This window comes from Bos indicus x Bos taurus, chromosome 15 (assembly GCF_003369695.1).
Source record: "Bos indicus x Bos taurus breed Angus x Brahman F1 hybrid chromosome 15, Bos_hybrid_MaternalHap_v2.0, whole genome shotgun sequence".
Lineage (NCBI taxonomy): Eukaryota > Metazoa > Chordata > Mammalia > Artiodactyla > Bovidae > Bos > Bos indicus x Bos taurus.
In genome coordinates, this window is record NC_040090.1 from 48,179,815 (window position 1) to 48,202,793 (window position 22,979).

Consider the following 22,979-nt stretch of genomic DNA (forward strand, 5'->3'; position numbering starts at 1 on the left):
GGTAGGAATTTCTGTTTAGTTCATTGATATATCTTCAATGACTATATGGTGTGGTGCCTGGTACCTAACAAGGAAGAGGAACTGAAGAACCTCTTGGTGAAAGAAGAGAGTGAAAAAGCTGTCTTGAAACTCAAAATTCAAAAAACTAAGGTCATGGTATCTAGTCCCATCACTTCATGGCAAATAAAGGGATAAAAAGTGGAGATAGTGACAGATTTTATTTTCTTGGGTTCCAAAACCACAGATGGCCAATGCAGCCATGAAACTAAAAGATGCTTGCTCCTTGGAAGGAAAGCTATGACAAACCTAGACAGCATATTTAAAATCAGAGATGTCACTTTGCCAACAAGGGTCTATATATTCAAACCTATGATTTTTCCAGTAGTCATGAACAGATGTAAAAGTTGGACCATAAAGAAGGCTGAGCACCAAAGAATTGATGCTTTCAAACTGTAGTGCTGGAAAAGACTCTTGAGAGTTTCTTGGACTACAAGGAGATCAAACTAAAGGAAATCAACCCTGAATATCATTGGAAGAATTGTTGCTGAAGCTGAAACTCTAATACTTTGGCCACCTGATTGGAAGAGCTGACTCATTGGAAAATACTCTGATATTAGGAAAGACTGAAGAAAAAAGAAGGGGATGGCATAGGACGTAATGGCTAGAAGCATCACCAACTCAATAGACATGAATCTAAGCAAACTCTGGGGAGATAGTGAAGGACAGGGAAGCTTGTCATGCTGTTGTCTATGAGGTTGCAAAGAATTGGATATGACTTAGCAACTGAATAACAACAAACAACAACACATAGTAAGTACTCAATAAACATTTGTCAAAACAAACTCCGAACCCCAAAGCAACAAGGAATGAATAAATATAAAACATGCATAGAAATACAGTGTGACATATATATGTATACATGATCAATATTTACCATATTCTGAAGAACAAAACTGTATTAAATAATTTTATATTTTATTAAAGTTTTTACTGTATTAAACTGTTTTATATTGTATTAAACAGATTTATATATTTTTAAGAGTAAAACTGTAATAAATTCTAATACTGCAGTAAGGACTATACCAAAATTACTTATACTTTTCTATCAAAATCTCAAAATGTGTTTATAATCCTAACACAGATATTCACATAATAGGTAGCACAGTGTTTAGCAGTCAGCCTGTCTGGCTGATATTATTGTTGCAACATCTACTAACTCTGTGACTCGAGTCTAGTTACTTGATCTCTGTGCCTTATTTTCTTCATTATAAAATAATAACAGCAGCAATAATAAAACCTAGCTCATAGGAATTATGTAATGGATTAAATTATATAATATACTTAAAGCAATTAGCAATATGCCTGGCCCATTGATAATTCAGTACATGTTAATAATTATTAGTATATAAGGCACCTAATACTTGTTGAAAAACAAGTAAATGCTCTCAAATTCAACATTATATACTGCCTGAATTTGTTTATATTGCAGGCTCACTGAAAGCAAGAATCATTTTAAACGTCTTTCATGTCTAGCACAGTACTTAACACATTAATTAAATAAATAATTGGCTGATTTATTGATTACTTAGTGAAACATATATTATTAGACCTATAAAAATATAGGTTACAAAACCCAGGTTAGTCAAAATTACCAAAATAAGTAACAACAGAGAAGAAAATTTCATCATTCTGACTCCTCATCTTATCACATTATGTATGTTATTAAAATACACTAGAGCTTTCTAAAGACGTTAAAGTTATACTATAGAGAAACACAGCTTTTTCTAGAAGAAATAATGATATGTTAACTACACTTATTGTGGTAATCGTTTCACACTAAACGTAAGACAAATCATTATGCTGTACACCTTAAACTTATACAGTGCTATATATCAATTATATCTCAAAAAGAATGACAAATTAACAGCATAGGAAGAAGATGCAAAAAGAAAGGGAAAGTAGAGACAGATAGCAAGCTAAGTTGAGGAGCCAACCAATCAAGACTATGTGAGTCATAAGGGAGAAGAGAGCACTAACAAAGACTCAGGTTGACAGCTCAGAGTAAGACTCTGTTGGAAAGGCTACTTCTTCAAAAGGTCACACCAAGATAAGCCCAGTTGAGTGAGGGCAATAATAATTGATTCCAAAGAAGTACACAGTTAACCTCTTGTCACGAGAAGCTGAACATCTTTCACAGGAGAAGTGAACAAAAATTAAAATAAAAGCAAGGCAATAGAAGAATGAAATCATTAACCGTCTTCGAAGCAATGGATGAAGACAGGATAGATAAGTAACTTTGTCATCACTGGCAGAACACCTGGTTGGAATAACTGGAACGCAGATATCCTTAATTAAAACTTTAAGCTCTGATATATAAGTTTTCTTTCATTTTCTATGAACTCCTACTCATTATTTTGACAACATTTCATTATTTTTTCTGATGCTATAAAATTCCACATTAGTTAAAGTGAATTATGTTCAGAACTTGTGATGCTCATAAGATACAACCACTTTTTAACTCTTGTGACAAATGTAATATCGTAGTGTATAAATTTATTTATCAGGAACAATGGGAGAAGAAAATGACATTATGCAGAAAATTATTCACAGTATATCTATGAATACCAGTGCACAAAAGAAATATAATTTCACTATTAAACTATAGTGTGACACAAACTATATGAGTTTTAAGTCCCTAACATGCTTTCCTATTTCAGAGATAGAATGACAACGGCAAAGGACAGTTCACAATGCACAATTCTGCACTTTTACAAAATGTAGAGAAATACATTCTCAACATTTGTCTAAAACAGAAACATGTCAGTAGTCATTCCAAGCAAATGGGCTCTTCTTCAATTTCTGTACCACTGTTTGAAGTCTTCTCCTTTAACATACTCCTCCTTTCATATTTTGTTCCTTTCCCTTAAGTCCAACTTCCTTCTTTGAGCCATTCTTTCACTATCAAATAAGGGCTTCCAGGTGGTACCAGTGGTAAAGAACACATCTGCCAATGCAGGAGATGTAAGAGACACGGGTTCAATCCCTGGATTGGGAAGATCCCCTGGAGGAGGGCATGGCAACCCACTCTAGTATTCCTGCCTAGGAAATTCCAAGGACAGAGGGGCCTGGCAGGCTACACTCCATAGGGTTGCACAAAGTCAGATACAACTGAAATGAACTTAGCACACATGCACGCCTATTCTATTAGATAGCCCCTGTTGTTTATAACATCTTCCCTTACTGCTCTAGAAACAATGAATCTTGCAAATAAACAGTGTGGTATCACAACTGAGAATTTAACTGTCATACCCAGGTATTACCCAAATTTTATTGCAACAGTTTGTGGTTTTATGGTTTATATGTGCTGAACTCTGTACTCTTTAAGAAATGAAAGTATATAACAAATATGTTGAAAAAACATATATATAGATAGATATATTGATATATATCATATATCCTGAGAATTATTAGATAATACCATAGAAAGAAAGAAAGACTAACTTATCATTACTAATACAGCCTCTAAGCCCCTGCATATTTAATAAATAATGAAGACTGCTGCTGCTGCTGCTAAGTCGCTTCAGTCGTGTCCGACTCTGTGCGACCCCCATAGACGGCAGCCCACCAGGCTCCCCTGTCCCTGGGATTCTCCGGGCAAGAACACTGGAGTGGGTTGCCATTTCCTTCTACAATGCGTGAAAGTAAAAAGTGAAAGAGAAGTTGCTCAGTCGTGTCCAACTCTTCGCGACCCCATGGACTGCAGCCTACCGGGCTCCTCTGTCCATGGGATTTTCCAGGCAAGAGTACTGGAGTGGGGTGCCATTGCCTTCTCCATAATGAAGACTACGCAAACTCAATATAATTACTACTGTTTCTATGCAGATATCATCTCACAACATTACACTGCATCATACTTACCAAAAGCATAAAGCCAAATCTTTCTCTGAGTTTCCTTTACCTGCTATGGTTTGAATGTTGTATCTCCCCCAGCATTCATGTGTTGAAATCATAATCCCTAAAAGTAAAGGTATCAGTAGATGGGGCCACTGGGAAGTGAGATTAGGCCATGAGGATAGAGCTGTCATGAATAGGATTAGTGCTTTTATAAAAGAGATCTTTTAAGAGGTCTTCCCTGTAGCTCAAAAGGTAAAGAATCTGCCTGCAACACAGGAGACCCGGGTTTGATCCCTGAGTCAGGAAGATTCTCTGGAGAAGGGAATGGCAATCCACTCCAGTATTCTTGCCTGGAGAATCCCATGGACAAAGAAGCCTGGTGGGCTACAGTCTGTGGGATCACAAAGAGTCAGACATGACTGAGTGACTAACACTACTAAGAGAGATCCCAAAGAGCTCCTTAGTCCGTTCCACCGTATAACAATAAGTCTGTGAACCAGAAAATAGCCCTCACTCGACAATCAGTACCCTGATGTCAGATTTCCAGCCTACAGAACTGTAATAAATAAATTTATATTGCTTATAAACTTTACAATCCATTGGGCTGTAGCCCATCAGGCTCCTCTGTCCATGGGATTTTTCAGGCAAGACTACAGAGTGGTTCTCCTGGCGACCTTCCAAACCTAGGTGCTGAACACATGTTTCCTGTGTCTCCTGCATTGCAGGCGGGATTCTTTACCTGTTGAGCCATAGAGGAAGCCCTGTTTATAAATTATCTACGGTTATTTTGCTACAGTAGCCCAATGGACTAAGAAAACACCTCTTCATCATTCACAACATCCTGAGCTGTATATCCACAGATCTGGGAACTACCTCTTATAAAACAAATAAAGTCCTATAGAAAAGTCTACTCCCAAAATCCGAAAATCTGAAAACCCTATTTAGAATATTTCCATTGTCAGGAACTCCAATTTTTTCAGTTCATAAGAATATCCACTAATCATATTATATAAGAACTTTGAAGTATGCTCTCACTAATTCACAGGATTATAGCATTTGTTTCCAACTCGTCTGCCTTGTTAGTGCTTGTTCAGCTAAAATAATAACAATGCATTTCAAACTCACTCTAAAAAGTTAGCTTTTCCATACAAAGAGTATTTCAAATATCACATGTGGAATGCATTTTAAAAGATAAAAAATGATAGCAGTATTAATACCATTTTCGTTTTTTTTTTTCTAAATTATGTTATAGTTGATTCAGAATAGTGTTAGTCAGGTGTACAGCAAAGTGATCAGCTAAACCCGTATGTACATTCTTTTTGAGAATCTTTACACATGTAAATTAAAGAATATTGAGTAGAGTTCCCTGTGCTATACAGCAGGTTCTTGTTAGTTTTCTTTTATATATACTAAGTATGTGTACGTTAATCCCAGGCTCCTAATTTACCCCTTTCACCACATTTCCCCTTTGGTATCCATAGGTGTGTTTTTGAAATCTATGAGTCTGTTTCTGTTTTGTAAATAAGTTCCCTTGTATCATTTTTTTAATTAGATTCCACATATGAGTGACATCATATGATATATATCTCTCTATGTCTGACTTACTTCACTTAGATGATAATCTCTAAACCCATCCATGTTGCTGCAAATAGCATTATTTCATTCTTTTTATGGCTGAGTAATATTCCATTGTATATATGTACTACATGTTCTTTATCCATTCCGCTGTCAATGGACATTTAGATTGCTTTTACCATTTTCTCCTATCTAGTTGCTTGGGGAATCCCAGGGACGGGGGAGCCTGGTGGGCTACTGTCTATGGGGTTGCACAGAGTTGGGCACGACTGAAGCGACTTAGCAGCAGCAGCAGCAGTACTAGACTTAAGTACCAGTGTTTGCTTTAACATGTGCCATAGTATCACTCAAATATTTTAAATAATTAAAATGGAAAAACAAGAGATGCTTTATGTGCTGCAAAATCCAAGAAATAGTAACAAAAATTGCTGTTGAAGGACAGAATACTTAGAAAGTAATGACCAAATTCACTGTTATTCCTTTTGTGTTCATTTCCCCCCACTCCCTTCCTTTCTCTCTCATTTTCTATACTTTCATCCCTTCTCTTTATTTCTGTAATTATTGGGTTGTGCCATATTGTATTATTGTTTTAAGAAAAGAAAACAGCTAAGGTCAAAAATCACAGAGTGAAAGTATAAGAGTCAAACTTAATATTAACATTATACCTATTAGAAACTTATTAAATAGAACTTAGAGGGTTATCTAATCAAAAAATGACTACTGCCATTAGGCATTACATGAGAAAATAGCTACCATTTCATCAATTTACAATTCAAAAAAATCTCAAATGCTCACTAATATTAACTAACACTTCTTAAACCCTTTTCAAACTTTATTAGTCCATACCAGTTATTTTTTCAGCCTAACTCACTCACACAGCAGTTATACACATTATGAAAGAGAGTAATGACATTTTTTATATATCAAACCTAATCTCTCCAGCTGAGATTAGATAGTTTGCATCACTGAATCAAAGACTGTTACAACTGAAAGGAAAGAGAGGCCTAGAAAGCTTAAACAATTTGCTCAAGCAAGTAACTAGTTGCTAATTAGTAGCAAAGAGAGTTGAAACTAGAATCCCACTCTCCAAATTCTAAAGCACCAAGGAAGACTGGACCTAGAATACAGATATCCAAACTCCAAAGTACTGAGCACTGTACACAAAAGACAAAGGACATGGCTCTGGTCCTAAAGAACTCATTAAAACTCTACAGTTGCATACCTCTCTGAAGAATGATATATGATTATAGTAATGCAAACAACTGCAGATCTAATACAAACAGGATATTCAGCAAACAATTTGGTTAATCTCAAGCCATTTCTGTATAGTTCTGGCATACATTATGTGATTTTTTTTTTTACCTCTTAGATCTATACCTTCTGACTTGATTCAAGGCCAATATTAAACTAGAAATCCCCCCCATCCAAAATGGGCAAGGAGTGAGAGTAGAAACAAGAGTTCAAACAGAGAAAGGGAAACATTCTGGCTGTCAAGAGAAAGCCATCCCAGGATTAGAAAATTGTATTTAATGCTCAAGACATAATCCATGCATGTTTTCTAGAGTTAGCTGTAAGTGGAATCCTTCACCCACTTCCTTTACCCTCCTGCCTTTAAATGACTAAAACCCCATTTCAAAAGATAGGCTCTGGGAATAAGGGAAAAGTTGAGGAAATTGGGTTTTAAAATCATACACTCTTGCTATAGGTAAGAATTTCATTTGATCTCTATGAGGTTAAAATGAAGAAAATCAGGAAAGAATTCTTTGTGATCATCATTAAGTCCCCGACTACCTTCTATAGCCCAAGCACAGGGCAACTTAAATCTCCCCAGGCAACTGCTGAACACCACTGCAATACTGATGAAACATTTCAGACTCCAGAGCTGACTGTTGAATCTCTTTAGTACTAAACTTAACTCTAACAGAAAGAAAGGAAAGGAAGGGAAGGGGGAAACGGAGGGGCCAGAGTGGATGGAAGAGATGGAGAGAAGGTAGGAAAGAGGAAAGAAGAGAAAAAGTATTAAGGACTATTACTCTTCAGAAAACTAGAAGCTCAATTGATAAAGACACTTTATAAAAACAAAAAGTTGTGGTTACAGAGATATTAAAGTTATTGGTATTTGTTCCCAAGCAAGGAGGACTTCAACTTTAAAATACAGTGGTAATAACTATACCATCACAACTGATTGAGCCTTACCCGCTTAAAGAGGAAGAATGAAAAGTAAATAAATAGATCAGTAAAACACTAAAGGAGCCAGAGTACTTAAAGCCCTTTGTTTATATGTTTCTTTCCATCTAACTATTCAAAACCATGATCTTAGTTTACTTTCTTGTTTAAATCTCAGTTCCCAGGAATGCAAGGACAAAACAAAATAAATACAATTTTTTTTCTTCTAACAAAAGTTTTAACGTAAAACCAGTTGGTCATAGGAGGAGTGAGATTGTCCATGCAAGGTAATGGTGAGAATACTCTGTCACTATTAAAGAATTCAAATTGAATGAACATAAAAACTAAGTAAGCTGAATTTCTTTTTATCAGAAGAGAGGGAGAAGTGATTTCACAGCACAAAGAAAGGAGAAATATAATTTAGAAGAGCAGGAAAAGTCACTTAAGACATTATCTTAAAATAATATTTACTGTATCATCATCATCATCATCTGGTTCCTTGCACATATGACTCTGCCCAAGCATGTGGATTTATATCTACATTGGTTGGTTTATTATCCTATAGCAGAGGAAACACGTATTTTCTGTAAATTCTGCAGGTTTAATGTGCCTCTGCTTTATATTCAGAAATATAAACAACCACTTAAAAAGTAAAAATGTTTCTTTTACCATGAAATATTAATTTTAAGCTTATTAGAAATTGGTATTTCATCTTACAGTGGGGATACAAACACAGAGCTGATCACGACAGTTGACGGGAGTATGAACCAGTGTATCCTTTCTAGAAAATTATTTGGCGGTATATCAAAATCATTAAAAATACTCTTTGAATTGTATTTTAGATGTCTAGGAATTTATTCCACAGGAGCAATCATGGTGGTACTCAAAGATTTATTTGTTCATTGAAGTATTGTTTATGACAGAGAAAAATTAAAACCACCTAAATTTTCAGCAGTTACTATGAACATATTTCACATTTATTCAACAACTTCTGCTGTCTGCCTATTGTGTACTAAGCACAGTGGATTTAATTTAAAATGTATCCTTAAAGTAAAATATAACATATCAGTTTAAAAATCATATTATCCCTAACTGTTTTATAAGTTTACTATACTTCTATAAAAATCAAGAGAGTTTTTTTGGTGGGCAAGGGAAGAAATGATAAAATTATTCTAAAGTTCATCTGAAAAAACAAATGCTTTCAATAACCAAAATAATTTGAAAAACATAATTCAATTAAAAATATAAAATGTCACTAGTTAAAAGTATGCCAAGTAGATGATCAGATCGATTATTAATAAAAGAAGTTAAAAACGGACTCAAATATCTCTAAGAATTTAGTCCATGATAATTGCAGTGTTTAAAAGATGGATTATATGAGTAATACTGTTGAGAAAATTGGTTCTTTATATCCTAATAGCATATCACCCAACAAAATAAATTTCAGATGATTAAAAATTAAATGTAAAAAACATGATAATGCTATCAATATAATAAAATATATGCAAATATTGTATAATGTTGGGTGGAAAAGACATTCCTAAAAGTGACACCAAAGGCAGAAAACAAAAGGAAAAAAAATAAAAGTTTAGATTTAATGAGAGAGAATCGATTTTCTAAACACTTTAAGTGAAAGACAAAATGACAAGGTTGGGAAAAAATCTGCATCATATATGATAAAGGATTAATTTTTAGCATATAAAGGCTTCTTACAAATCAGTAAGAACTGCTCATTATCGTCATGTGCATTACTTTGTGCTGGACCATTTTAAATATTTCATATATGTTCATTCATTTGACCCTCTCAACAAGTCTATGAAACATAAGAAACTTTTACAGATAAGGAAACTGAAGTACCAAGAGATTAAACAAACACCCAAGGTTACAGAGTTAATAAGTAGTGGTAGTAGAGCCAAGATTCAAATTCTGTCACCAACAGTCTGACTCCAAAATTGAAACTACTTCTCAAAGGATATAAGAAATTTATTTTTTAAAAAAGAAGAGAAATGCAGATTATCAATAAACAAATGAAGAAATATTTCATTTCATGACTAATCAAAGAAATATAATTATACTAAAAATAATCTGCCATTTTCTACCTGTCATACTGGCAATGGTTGAAAATAATGACAGTAGTGTGTGTAAGCATGGATGTGGCAAGGTAAGTACTCTCATGCACTGCTCATAAAAATAAACCAGTTCAACTTTTCTGGAGGGCATTGTGGCAATATGCCTCAAACATCTTTAAAAAGTGACTAACCAACAAGTCATTTCTAAAAGTTTAAACTAAAGAAATCATCAGAGATGTGTGCAAAGATTGAGCTACAGACTTTATTGCAATGTTGTTAATAATAGAAAATTTTTAAATACCTTAACTATAGATGATCAATTAAACTATGAGACGCCCACAAATGGAATAGTATGCAATCGTTAAAAATAATGATGTAAAGTAATAGTGGTATCACAGGAAAACGTAAATGATATGAAATACTGTTAAATACAAAAGTGGAATATAAAGCGTTTGTTACCATAGAATTCCATTTTTGTATAAAAAGGAGATATAGATATAAACATTAGAGAGGGAGAAATAAAATTTTAATACTGGATATATATAACCTTGATATTATAATGATTATATCTGGACTGAGAATGAAGTTTTTTCTTCTTTTTATTTTTATATGTGTTTCCTAAATTTCTTATATGCGGTATCTGTTACTTTTGTAGCAAATAAAATTCATTTTTAAAAAAGAAAAGTTATGCAGAAGAATATTTAAGGACATTGGGAAAATCATCATGATATGCTAACTTTTAAAAAGTAGCTTGCAAAATAGCATCTGCAATAAGATATTTTTCTTTTAAAAATATAAGCATCTACGTAGGAAAACTTGAAGCATATAATCAATATAAGCATTTTTGAGGTATCTCTAGATGTCATAGAGTTTTTGTATTTTCTTTTCTATATTTTCCAAATTCTCCCCAATAACTACAGTTTGTTTTGTGATAAAAAAATAAAAGCAGTGAAGAAGACTATATTTTACCCTTTTGTCCAAAGCCATTCTACTTGTTACATAAGTCTATAATTTATGAAAAAGCAAAAAATAACATATGCCTTATTATCACAACAGACACAAAAACATATGATATTTTTCTCCAAAAGCAAATCATAGATATATTAGTATATTCTATCCAATTAAAAATTTTATTTAAAATGATGAAACCCTTTAAAAGTATTATTTCAAGCTGCAAATGAACCCTAAGAAGCAAAGAGGTAAATCTCCTTGAAACATGTCCATCTATTAATAGACAGATAGATACAGTAAATTAAAATAACTCTACATGGTTAAACATTTGATTAAAACAAATATTTTGACACTAGTCATCGAGATGGAAAAACAAAGAAAAACTGAATAGGGACAAATTATTTGGCAGTGTAGCATTACCAAAAATCCTGATCCAGGTCCTAAATATGTGATCTTAAGCAAATCAACTAATCTCATCAAGTTTTAGATTCCTGTTTTAAACTTAGAGTGAAAAATTAGACTCCTTGGCTTTAAAATCATAGTAAAAAATGATATAAATGTAAAGAATTTTAATGTAACTAATTTAAACCTGGAGTATCTCTGAAATTAGTATCTACTTAACTATAGATGGAGGTAGTAACAACATGAGAGAAAAAGAATTTCTAAAAATAGAAAGAAGATGAAGAAAGAGGAAAATCACAAACATGCTTGATAATGAAGAATTTGTTTCACAGGGAATCAAGACTCAGGAAAACTTACTAGCTTTTTCCCATTTTGAGAAGGCCAGAAGAACTGGGGACACAATTTCTGAATTTTGGCCATAAGCCCCAAGACTAACTAATCACTAAGTAGCACTCCTCCACATGGAGAAGCTGATATACCATCAACAAATTCTTTATCAAAATCAACACTTTGTAACATTGAGAAAATTAAAAGTGCTGTAATCTATAAATGGCCCAGCCTATACTGTTGAAAGTTTATCCCAATTGGACACTATATTTAAAAGTATGTTCAAAAAAAATTTCTCTTTACCTCTGCTACAATTTTATTAAATCATACATATTAACTTCTTAGAAAGTTTTGGCTTGTTCTTATAATTTTGCATATGATATTTATATACATTCTTCATGGAACTATGCATAATATACTTTAATTTTTCTTGTTAAGGGAGAAAAGGTGCTTGAAATCCTTTATTTTTCATTACAAACCTCTATTCCTTTAAGTCAACTTTCACTGACTTTTCATCTCCTTAATATATCACGTTCTTTCCCTATTTCCTCCTCCAATACAAATACACATGCACACACAAACACACACACACACACACAAGCACAATACCAGACTTTAAAAAAATAAACACAAAGTCACCTGAGGCTGACAAAGTTGTAAGCTGTCTCTACAAAAGGAAGTTCATTAAAGTAATACAAGAAACCATTAGACATTCTAATCAAAATCTGGTAGTTTTTTCTCTAAGTAAATGTTATTATCCAAAATAGTAAACCACCATTAATAATAAACCAATTCTCCCAGTTAATCATTGCAAAAGCCTTAAAAAGCCAAAGTCTTTACCTATCAAAATATTTTTTACTTATTACAGGTTTTCTGAATATCTCAGTATTGCTTCTCTCCCAACCATCATCAAACCATCCAACAAACACTGCCAAATACACCTCTCTTCAGTTCATAAATAACAACACACTTTGCACTTGTACACATAAAGAACAACCTAAATGTTTAATCAAATACCTCAACTTCAGAAATTAGCTTCTCTCCTTTGTCCTTTGGTGGCCACTGTATCTTCATCGGAAGCCTCTATTGCTGTCATTATTTCTAATTTGAAATCATCCTCTACCTCCACACCCTTCCACGAAGGAAACATAGTTTTTATCTTTGTCTTGCACATGTACACCATGGGGGGGGAGTGGTAGAGTAAATTGCCATTTACAACTTTCTTTCGAAAATAAACGAGCAAATAAACAAGGAGTCCTCTCTATTGTAGGATACCAATGCACATTCAACATTCAAGTCAGTTGTTGGACTCCACCTTTGACCTAATTGCCTAATGCATCATATTTTCAAATGACAGGGGAAAAAAAGTCTCACAACATAAGAAGAAATTATCTGAAGGTAAAAAGACGCTATATTTTGATACCTCACATGAAGTTTTTGTCCATTCTGAATAAAATAGTGCAACTTTGGATGTTTCTATGCTTAGCTCTAAAAAACAATCTAAAATGAAGTTACAGAGTTCATTGTGAGGTCACTGTCAACTTCAGAGTAGGTCTTGAGAAAGGAAAGAGGGAATAATGGAAGACAGGATAGGTTATTTGTGAAGTGAAAAATATACTATTTTGATAGGCAAAGGCTTAAAATTGTTAGCAGTTTTTACAGAACTCAGAGATTTGAAATAGTTCAAATTAAAGTAATAGTAACACTTGTAAGGCACTTATTGTGCAGTAAGCATTATAACAGTTATTTTACATATATTAACTTTAGTCCACAAAACAAACAACTCATATGGGAGTATGTATTAATTTGCAGATATTATTATCACTATCCCCATTTTACATATGAGAAAGTAGGCACATAGAAATTAACTTATCCAACTTTAGTAATGGTCTAGTAATGGTCAAGTTAGGATTTGAATCTAGGCAGAAAACTTTAAAGACCAAGTTCTTCACCACCACTTAACCTCTGAACTATGACATGCACTTAGTCATTCAGTCATGTCTGAGTTTTTGCGACCCCATGGACCCCTCTGTCCATGGAATTCTCCAGGCAAGAATATTGGAGTTGGTAGCTATTCCCTTCTCCAAGGGATCTTCCTGACCCAGGGATCAAACCTGGGTCTCCTGCACTGCAGGTGGATTCTTTACCATCTGAGACCCCAAGGAAGCCCTCTGAACTACCCTGAAAGAAACTAATGAGGCTTTTTCCTTGAAATTACTCTTTTATTTCATGTATAATTAGAAATATACATAGAGATGAAAACCTGTTTCCCCAAGAATTATAGCTATGGATGATCAATACAATGGTATTTTGGTTAATTACTATATTGTTGCTGTTCAGTCGCTCAGTCATGTCTGACTCTGCAACCCCATGGACTGCAGCATTCTAGACTTCCCTGTCCTTCACCGTCTCCTGGAGTTTGATCAAACTTATGTCCATAGAGTCAGTGATGCTACCTAACCATCTCATCCTCTGCTTCCTGTTTCTCCTTTTCCCTTCAGTCTTTCCCAGCATCAGGGTTTTTTTCCAATGAGTCATCTCTTCACATCAGGTGGCCAAAGCATTGGAGCTTCAGCTTCAGCATTAGTCCTTCCAATGAATATTCAGGATTGACTTCCTCTAGGATTCACTGGTTTGATCTCCTTGCAGTCCAAGGAACTGTCAAGAGTCTTCTCCAACACCATAGATCAAAAGCATGTCTTTGGCTTTCAGCCTTCTTTATGGTCCAACCCTTACATCCATACATGACTACTAGAAAAACCATAGCTTTTACTAGAGGGACCTTTGTGGATAAAGTAATGTCTCTGCTTTTTAATATGCTGTCTAGGTTTGTCATAGCTTTTCTTTGAATAACTCAGTACCTTTTGATATAGGGAATTTTGCAGGGAATACACTCATGATTCTATGAATTATGAAAGATGGACTTATTTAACAAGAATTACTCCTTCCTTGATAAATTTTTTTAACCTCATTCTTTTAGGATTAATTTGTCCTGAATATTGAGTTCCTCAGACACCCACATTTCTCCATAGATCCCTTATTCAGCATCATACTTATAATACATCAATGAAGGGAATTAGAAAGGAACAAACCCAAAACAGATGTCAAAGTAGTACAGTAAAGCTCCTTTGCTGCTGCTGCTGCTGCTAAGTCACTTCAGTCGTGTCCGACTCTGTGCGACCCCAGAGACGGCAGCCCACCAGGCTCCTCCGTCCCTGGGATTCTCCAGGCAAGAACACTGGAGTGGGTTGCCATTTCCTTCTCCAATGCATGAAAGTAAAAAGTGAAAGTGAAGTCGCTCAGTTGTATCCGACTCAGCAACCCCATGGACTGCAGCCTACCGGGCTCCTCCGTCCGTGGATTTTCCAGGTAAGAGTACTGGAATGGGGTGCCATTGCCTTCTCCGAAAGCTCCTTTACTTTTTTTAAAGCAGAATTCCTGAGGTCAGAATCTATTTACTTTCACTTCAGATAAAATTATAGTGCTTTTAATAATTTGAGAGGCCCACCTGAGTTCAAATCCTGATTCTACTACTTAATAGTACTATGATCTTGGGCAAGTTACAAGAAATATCTAGGTGTTTCTATCTGTAAAACAATCCACCTCACTTTATTACAGAAATAAACCCAATTAACACAATACATGTAAAGTTCTTCGCACAGTGCCTCATATATAGTAAATGCTCAGTAAATAGTTCTCTGTTATCTAAGAAAATTGAACTAACAATATTCAAGAACATAGCATGAAAATTAAATAGCATCATTTATGTGAAAGCACCTGTATTAGTGCTGTACAACATAAAGGAACTTTATAAAATGCTGGCTTTCCCTCTCCTATCTATTTAACACTGAGCCAAATAGAAATTGCAGTCCATAGGAGTACTGAAGGAGGATTAATATTAGTAGGTAAAAACACTAATTATCAAGAAATGACAGTTTATAGTCTGGAAACAAAGCAAAGACAGAATTCAAAATGCAGACACAGGAACTCAAAAAGCACAGCCGTTTGGGGGCCCACTCAGCACAGAGATAACTAGCCTTAGTAGACAACTCAAGGAGCAGTTCAGGAATCAAATGTTCATCATGATGACTCTGAGTCATCAAGGCAAGATGCTAGATAAGTAAATTTTAAAATTATAATTTAAAACTGGATAGGATATAACCTTAATTATAGTATATATTACCTCCTAGTTTTAATAGGGGTTATCACTGGTAATGGAATTACGGATGATTTTAAATATGATATTCTTCTATTTTTTTATATTTTCTAAAGAACAAATTATTTAAGAAATCAGAATGTATAGGAAGATTATAAAAGCTAAAAGGCAGTCTTTAGAAATACATTCTTAATTGAGTTTCTTCTTCAAATAGCCAGATTAATCCTTGAACAATAAAGGTATAAAAATGTAACTATTTTGAAAAAATTGATTACATTCTGTATAATAAAGTCACTTGAAAGAGAAAAAATGCTAAAAGTAGATTCATCTTAGAGGTCTTATTTTAAATAGCCGTCAGTATCAACACAAAGCTTATAACAGGAACCATATATGATTACCTCTATCTTTGCTTGCAACAATTCTGACACACCCTTTTTTTTAGGGTTAAAAAAAAAGTTTAAACAACTCTAGGGAAACAGCAAAATAACCTGATAAAATACTGAAATTTCAAGAAGCCAAGTCATGAGTGAAATGCACTTTTTACCTTCTAAAATTAAAAAAAAAAAAAAGAAAAAGAAATAGAATGCTTTAGGCAATTTAGCTATTATTGAGCAATCACTGACTACACGGCTGAAAAAGAAAGAAAAGGTGGCAGCATAAAAATAAACTTAACATCAGAAATGAACCAAGGGCAATTTTTTTTCTTTCTGATCTAGAAATGTGTGTCTCTCTTTGGAACTGTCCCACTGAGTGCCATATACAATTTGCAAACATGCCAGAGAGCAATATATACGGCAGATCTTAGAGGATTTTTTCATTAGGAAAAGTGCTTCTTCCCAGAAACATAAACCATTTTCCTGTTTCTTCACTAACTAGAGCTTTAATTTTAAAAGAGAGAAAGGTAGAAGCCCAAACAGGCACAAAGTACTGGAACACTGAAAACTTTCAATTCTTTTCAGCACTGGTTATTATTACGAGTAGCACTAACAGTACGGTGCTAGTACAGATTTGAGATGGACTAAATGAAACCCAGTCACAGAGTTAATCTGTGGCATAATCAAAACTGAATTTAGATTATGTGCTTTCCAATTACAATTAATATTCAATTCCTCCTGTACATAACTTCCTGCACCTAAAACCTGCTATCTTCAGATCTGATTGGCTCTTTAGCTGATAGAGCTGTGACGATTCTGTTTCTTTTCTTAGACTCGAATTGTCAATTGCCTAAAGTCAATGGACACCATTTACATCAGAGGCATTTACATTTTGTAATGTGAGGGGAGGGTAAGTCTAAATCATGCCGTAAGTTGTTTGGTTAAGGGTATTTTATCTTTGGGAAACAAACAAAAACACTCTTTAGGTGTGTTTTCATTCAGTAGTGTCATAGCTTTCACGTGTTCTTTCTTCCACTTAAATGTACAAATAAATATTAACTACTTCCATCACTATTAACAGGTAAAAAAAAACCCTTTATTAATATGTTTAGGAGCATATTTTAATCCATTTTTAAATTGGATGCAGCCAAGCCTTAGAAATGCAAACTCCTGTTATCACAAGAGATGTTGAATTTTTCATAGTGCTTAAAGGAAAGAAGGGCATAATACATAGGTTTCTGGTTCTGATTCATTTTCTGCTCTTTTGAATTAATTAATGTGTGGAAATCCTAAGCAACTGCTATATCATCTGTGACTGAATTGAGGCCAAAGGAAAAATTATTTAATTAATAGTTTCATTTTCATTTTTTCTCTCCCATTTCCTAACCTACTAGCTAATAGTCATTCAAACTAAAAGAACAGTTTAATGTTTGTTGCTATCAAATTAATTGCCTCAGACCACTTCAGTACTTCAAAGATCTATGGTTGCTGAAGCCATAATGTTCTCTGGGGTCAATCCCTTGAGCATGGCTTTCAAGCTCCTGGACTTATTTCAAAGCTGTCTTTAGCAAACTCAAAAAACTCATAGGACAATTCTACACATATGGCTCTTGAGGAAAGCTAGTGGAATTTTTTTTTCCTCTTACATGTGGTTTTACATTTAGTTTGGGGAATGGGATATTAATGAGAGTTGGAGGAGAAATCCATTCTACCTTAATAACAGAATTGCAATATATGAAGATCTCCAGGAGAAGGGAATGGATACCCTCTCCAGTATTCTTGCCTGGAGAATTCCATGGATAGAGGAGCCCGGCAGGCTACAATCCATGGGGTGGCAAAGAGTTGGACATCACTGAGTGACTAACACACACACACACACACACACACACACTTACACGGGAGAAACAAAACAAAGAAAGTTTACTTTTCTAAGTTGAAGACACCACATGGGGAAATCTTGCTTTATTGTTGTTACCTGAATTGTGGTGCTGAAACATAAAATCTGATCAACTCCAATATCCTGCTTAAAAACCCTTCATTATTTCCTCATAACCTACAGAATTAACTCCAAATTACTTGGTAGAGATACAAGCCTATTAATATCAGATTCCAAACTATCTTTCTAGTTTTATCTTCACTCATGCACACACAGAGCAACTTAGAGCTTCTCTCTTGTCTGTTGATTGTTCTTAGTCATCTTTACCTGATTTCTGTTTCTAGAGCTTGCAAGCCTGTTCCCAATTTATGGCCTTTCAAAAACTCTGTTCCCTCTTACATCTCCTCTTCACCAAACTATCTCTTACTCATCTTTTAGGCCTTAGCTTTAATATCACTAATGCAGAGTCACCATACTTGATTCTAGGCCCATGATAGATCTCCCTTTCACTTCATAATATTTATTGTCTTATAATTAAATATTTATTTAATGTCTTCCTCTTTTTTAGATTGTAAACTCTTCAAAAAAAAGGGACACCATACATTTTAGTTCACTGCTGTATTCCTGGGTGATACATACTTGGCATTCATTGAATATAGAAAATACTCTTATTACTCAAAATTCATAGTCTCCAAAATCAAATAGGAAGTGAAAGTGATCAAAATATAAAAATATTCACTAAGGAAATTAACATTTATAAAATTAGTCTTCATTCAAATATCTCTCACTGATTAATTAACTGTATCTCACCAGTGTCTTTGATAATCACTGTCCAGTGGCTTCAAACTTATGTGCACACTGGAATCTTCAAATAATGTTGATGCCTGGGTCCCATTCTCAAAGACTGATTTAACTGATTAAAATGCAAGCTAAGAATAAGAATACATTTAAAAATTGTCAAATAATTATTTTTAAGTCAAGATTGAGAATCAAGCTAACCTGATTGATGGATATCACATTGTTGTTGTTTAGTCACCCAGGCATGTCTGATTCTTTGCAACCCCATGGACTGTAATTCACCAGGCTTCCTTGTCTTTCACTGTCTCCTGGAGTTTACTCAAATTCATGTCCATTGAGCCAGTGATGCCATCCAGCCATATCATCCTCCGTTTCCCCTTTCTCCTCCTGGCCTCAATCTTTCCCAGCATCAGTGTCTTTTCCAACGAGTCGGCCCTCTGCATCAAGTAGCCAAAGTATTGGAGCTTCAGCGTCAGTCCTTCCGACGAATATTTAGAGTTGATTTCCTTTAGGATTGACTGGTTTGATACCCTTCTGTCCAAGGGACTCTCAAGAGTCTTCTCCAGCACCAGATTTCAAAAACATCAATCCTTTGGGACTCAGTCTTCTTTATGGTCTAACTCTCATTATCCATGCATGACTACTAGAAGACCATTGTCGGTAAAGAAATGTCTCTGCTTTTTAACATGCTGTCTAGGTTTCTCATAGTTTTTCTTCCAAGGAAAAGGGTCTTTTAATTTCATGCCTGCAGTGACAGACTTTATTTTCTTGGGCTCCAGAATCACTGTGGATGGTGACTGCAGCCATGAAATTGCATTGCGGAATATTGTTAATAATATTCAAGATAAAAATGTGAAATGAATTCAAAGTGAAATTGCAAATCTTATTTAAAAAAGCAAGAACTTGTGTGAAATATAGTGTTGAAGACCAGCTTAAATTATTGACAAATCAAGAATCTGCAGTTCTCCAAGATAAACCAAAGAACCAAAAACTGCCAAGAATGACAGTTAACATGGTATATTTTCAAAAGAGAATGATTTGAATATAAAAAGATTAAACAATACAATATTGTAAAGTAAAAATAAATAAAGAAATAAAAATTAAATTAAAAAAAAGAATTAAACAAAGACCTTAGAAAACATTCTCTGCAAAAATGATACCATGTCAAGTGATCATATTTGATCTGAAAAACTATTCTTAAAAATCATGCAGTTAATTCATTCTTCTAAGAATACACAAATACAAATGAAATGCTGCCAATTATATAATTTTCAGTTTTTGTTTTAATTTTTAAGATTGAGTCAAAATAATATCCCCATTGTTTTCCATGAAATTTTTACCCCCATCCATTAGCATATAAAAGACCTCGTGTTCATGTAACCTTGCCAAAGATGCAGAGATATTTCTACTTTTTCCTTTTGTATTCTCATACTGTTTCCTTTTCTTGCCTCCTTACAATGGTTAGGGCCTCCAATACAATGTCACATGGCATGAAAGAAAATAGACATTATTTTGTTTAAAAGGCAGAGGAACCAGAGACCAAATTGCCAACATCCGCTGGATCATCAAAAAAGCAAGAGAGTTCCAGAAAAACATCTATCCTGCTTTATTGACTATGCCAAAGCCTTTGACTGTGTGGATCACAATAAACTGGAAAATTCTGAAAGAGATGGGAATACCAGACCACCTGACCTGCCTCTTGAGAAACCTGTATGCAGGTCACGAAGCAACAGTTAGAACTGGACATGGAGCAACAGACTGGTTCCAAATAGGAAAAGGAGTACGTCAAGGCTGTATATTGTCACTCTGCTTATTTAACTTCTATGCAGAGTACATGATGAGAAACGCTGGACTGGAAGAAGCACAATCTGGAATCAAGATTGCTGGGAGAAATATCAATAACCTCAGATAAGCAGAGGACACCACCCTTATGGCAGAAAGTGATGAGGAACTAAAAAGCCTCTTGATGAAGGTGAAAGAGGAGAATGAAAAAGTGGGCTTAAAACTCAACATTCAGAAAACGAAGATCATGGCATCCGGTCCCATCACTTCATAGGAAATAGATGGGGAAACAGTGGAAACAGTGTCAGACTTTATTTTTGGGGGCTCCAAAATCACTGCAGATGGTGACTGCAGCCATGAAATTAAAAGACGCTTACTCCTTGGAAGGAAAGTTATGACCAACCTAGATAGCACTTTGCCAACAAAGGTCCGTCTAGTCAAGGCTATGGTTTTTCCTGTGGTCATGTATGGATGTGAGAGTTGGACTGTGAAGAAAGCTGAGAGCCGAAGAATTGATGCTTTTGAACTGTGGTGTTGGAGAAGACTCTTGAGAGTCCCTTGGACTGCAAGGATATCCAATCAGTCCATTCTGAAGGAGATCAGCCCTGGGATTTCTTTGGAAGGGATGATGCTAAAGCTGAAACTCCAGTACTTTGGCCACCTCATGTGAAGAGTTGACTCATTGGGAAAGACCCTGCTGCTGGGAGGGATTGGGGACAGGAGGAGAAGGGGGTGACAGAGGATGAGATGGCTGGATGGCATCACTGACTCGATGGACATGAGTTTGAGTGAACTCTGGGAGTTGGTGATGGACAGGGAGGCCTGGCGTGCTGCGATTCATGGGGTCGCAAAGAGTCAGACACGACTGAGGGACTGAACTGAACTGAACTGAACTGTGGAAAAAATTCATTCAATATTTCACCATTAAACATGATGCTAGTTGTAAATTTTTCACAGATGTCCTTTTCAGATTAGGGAAATTATTTTTTAGTCCTAGTTTGCTGAGAGTTTTTAATTATTAATTATTGTTGTTAAATATTTTTTCTATATCTATGAAAATGATTATATGATATTTTTTACTTATTCCATTAATATGGTGAGATCTTCCAAATGTTAAATCAACCTTGCATTCCTGACGTAATCCTTATTTGATCATGATATATTATTCTCTTTTTGTATTTTTTTATTAATATAAATTTATGTGTTCCCCATCCTGAACCCCTCTCCCACCTCCCTCCCCATCCCATCCCTCTGGATCATCCCAGTGCACCAGCCCTGAGCACCCTGTCTCATGCATCAAACCTGGACTGGCGATCTGTTTCATATATGATAATATACATGTTTCAATGCCATTCTCCCAAATCATCACACCCTGGCCCTCTCCCACAGAGTCCAAAAGACTGTTCTATACATCTGTGTCTCTTTTGCTGTCTCACATACAGGGTTATCATTACCATCTTTCTAAATTCCATATATATGCGTTAGTATACTGTATTGGTGTTTTTCTTTCTGGCTTACTTCACTCTGTATAATCGGCTCCAGTTTCATCCACCTCATTAGAACCGATTCAAATGTATTCTTTTTAATGGCTGAGTAATATTCCATTGTGTATATGTACCACAGCTTTCTTATCCATTCGTCTGCTGATGGACATCTATGTTGCTTCCATGTCCTGGCTATTATAAACAGTGCTGTGATGAACATTGGGGTACACGTGTCTCTTTCCCTTCTGGTTTCCTCGGTGTGTATGCCCAGCAGTGGGATTGCTGGGTCATATGACAGTTCTATTTCCACTCTTTTTGTATTGTTGGACTTAATTTGCTGATGTTAAGGATTTTTGCATCTATGATCATAAAGAATACAGGTCTAAAATTTGCCTTTTGTAATGTTTTCTCAGGTTTGGTATTATGGTAATACTAGACTTAAGAGGTGGAGAAGGCAATGGCAACCTACTCCAGTACTCTCGCCTGGAAAATCCCATGGATGGAAGAACTTGGTAGGCTGCAGTTCATGGGGTCATGAAGAGTCGAACATGACTGAGCGACTTCACTTTCACTTTTCACTTTCATGCATTGGAGAAGGAAATGGCAACCCACTCCAGTGTTCTTGCCTGGAGAATCCCAGGGACAGGGAAGCCTGGTGGGCTGCCATCTACGGGGTCGCAGAGTCGGACACAACTGAAGCGACTTAGCAGCAGCAGCAGCAGACTTGAGGGGTAGAAATTATTCCTCCTTCCTCTATATTTTGAAAGAGTTTAGGTAAGATTGATGCTATTTCTTAAATATTTGACAGAATTCATCAGTGAAACCATTTTGGATCCAAAGTTTTCTTACTAAAAAGTTTTATTTTTTAATTTAAAATGCAATGTCTTTTATAAACAAAGTACTATTTAGGTTTTCTGTCTCATCTTGTGTCAGTTTTAGCAAGTTCTGGTTTGGGGGATTTTTTTTTTTGAGCAATTTATGCATTTCTTCTAAGTAGTAAAAGTATACTTCTTTTTATTGCACATTGCTTTATTACATTTAGTAAATATGGTGGTTTCTACAAACTGATGTTTTGAGGCAACTTTGTTAGATGATGATTAGCATGTTTTAGCAATAAAGTATTTT

At 35.1% G+C, this 22,979-nt stretch overlaps 1 protein-coding gene across 22 annotated transcripts in view; it reads right to left on the reverse strand.

Annotated features, from left to right (window-relative positions):
• SOX6 (SRY-box 6) overlaps positions 1 to 22,979 on the reverse strand; it is a 723,815-nt gene that overhangs the window by 449,472 nt on the left and 251,364 nt on the right. The window contains exon 1 of one of the 22 annotated variants that reach the window (XM_027563363.1): positions 12,402 to 13,083. The exons of 20 other annotated variants lie outside the window; for them this stretch is intronic. The gene's annotated coding sequence lies outside the window, so the exon portion shown is untranslated. Of the gene's footprint in view, positions 1 to 12,401; positions 13,084 to 22,979 lie in introns of those variants that run through there. One more of the 22 variants, XM_027563379.1, reaches the window with a different exon arrangement.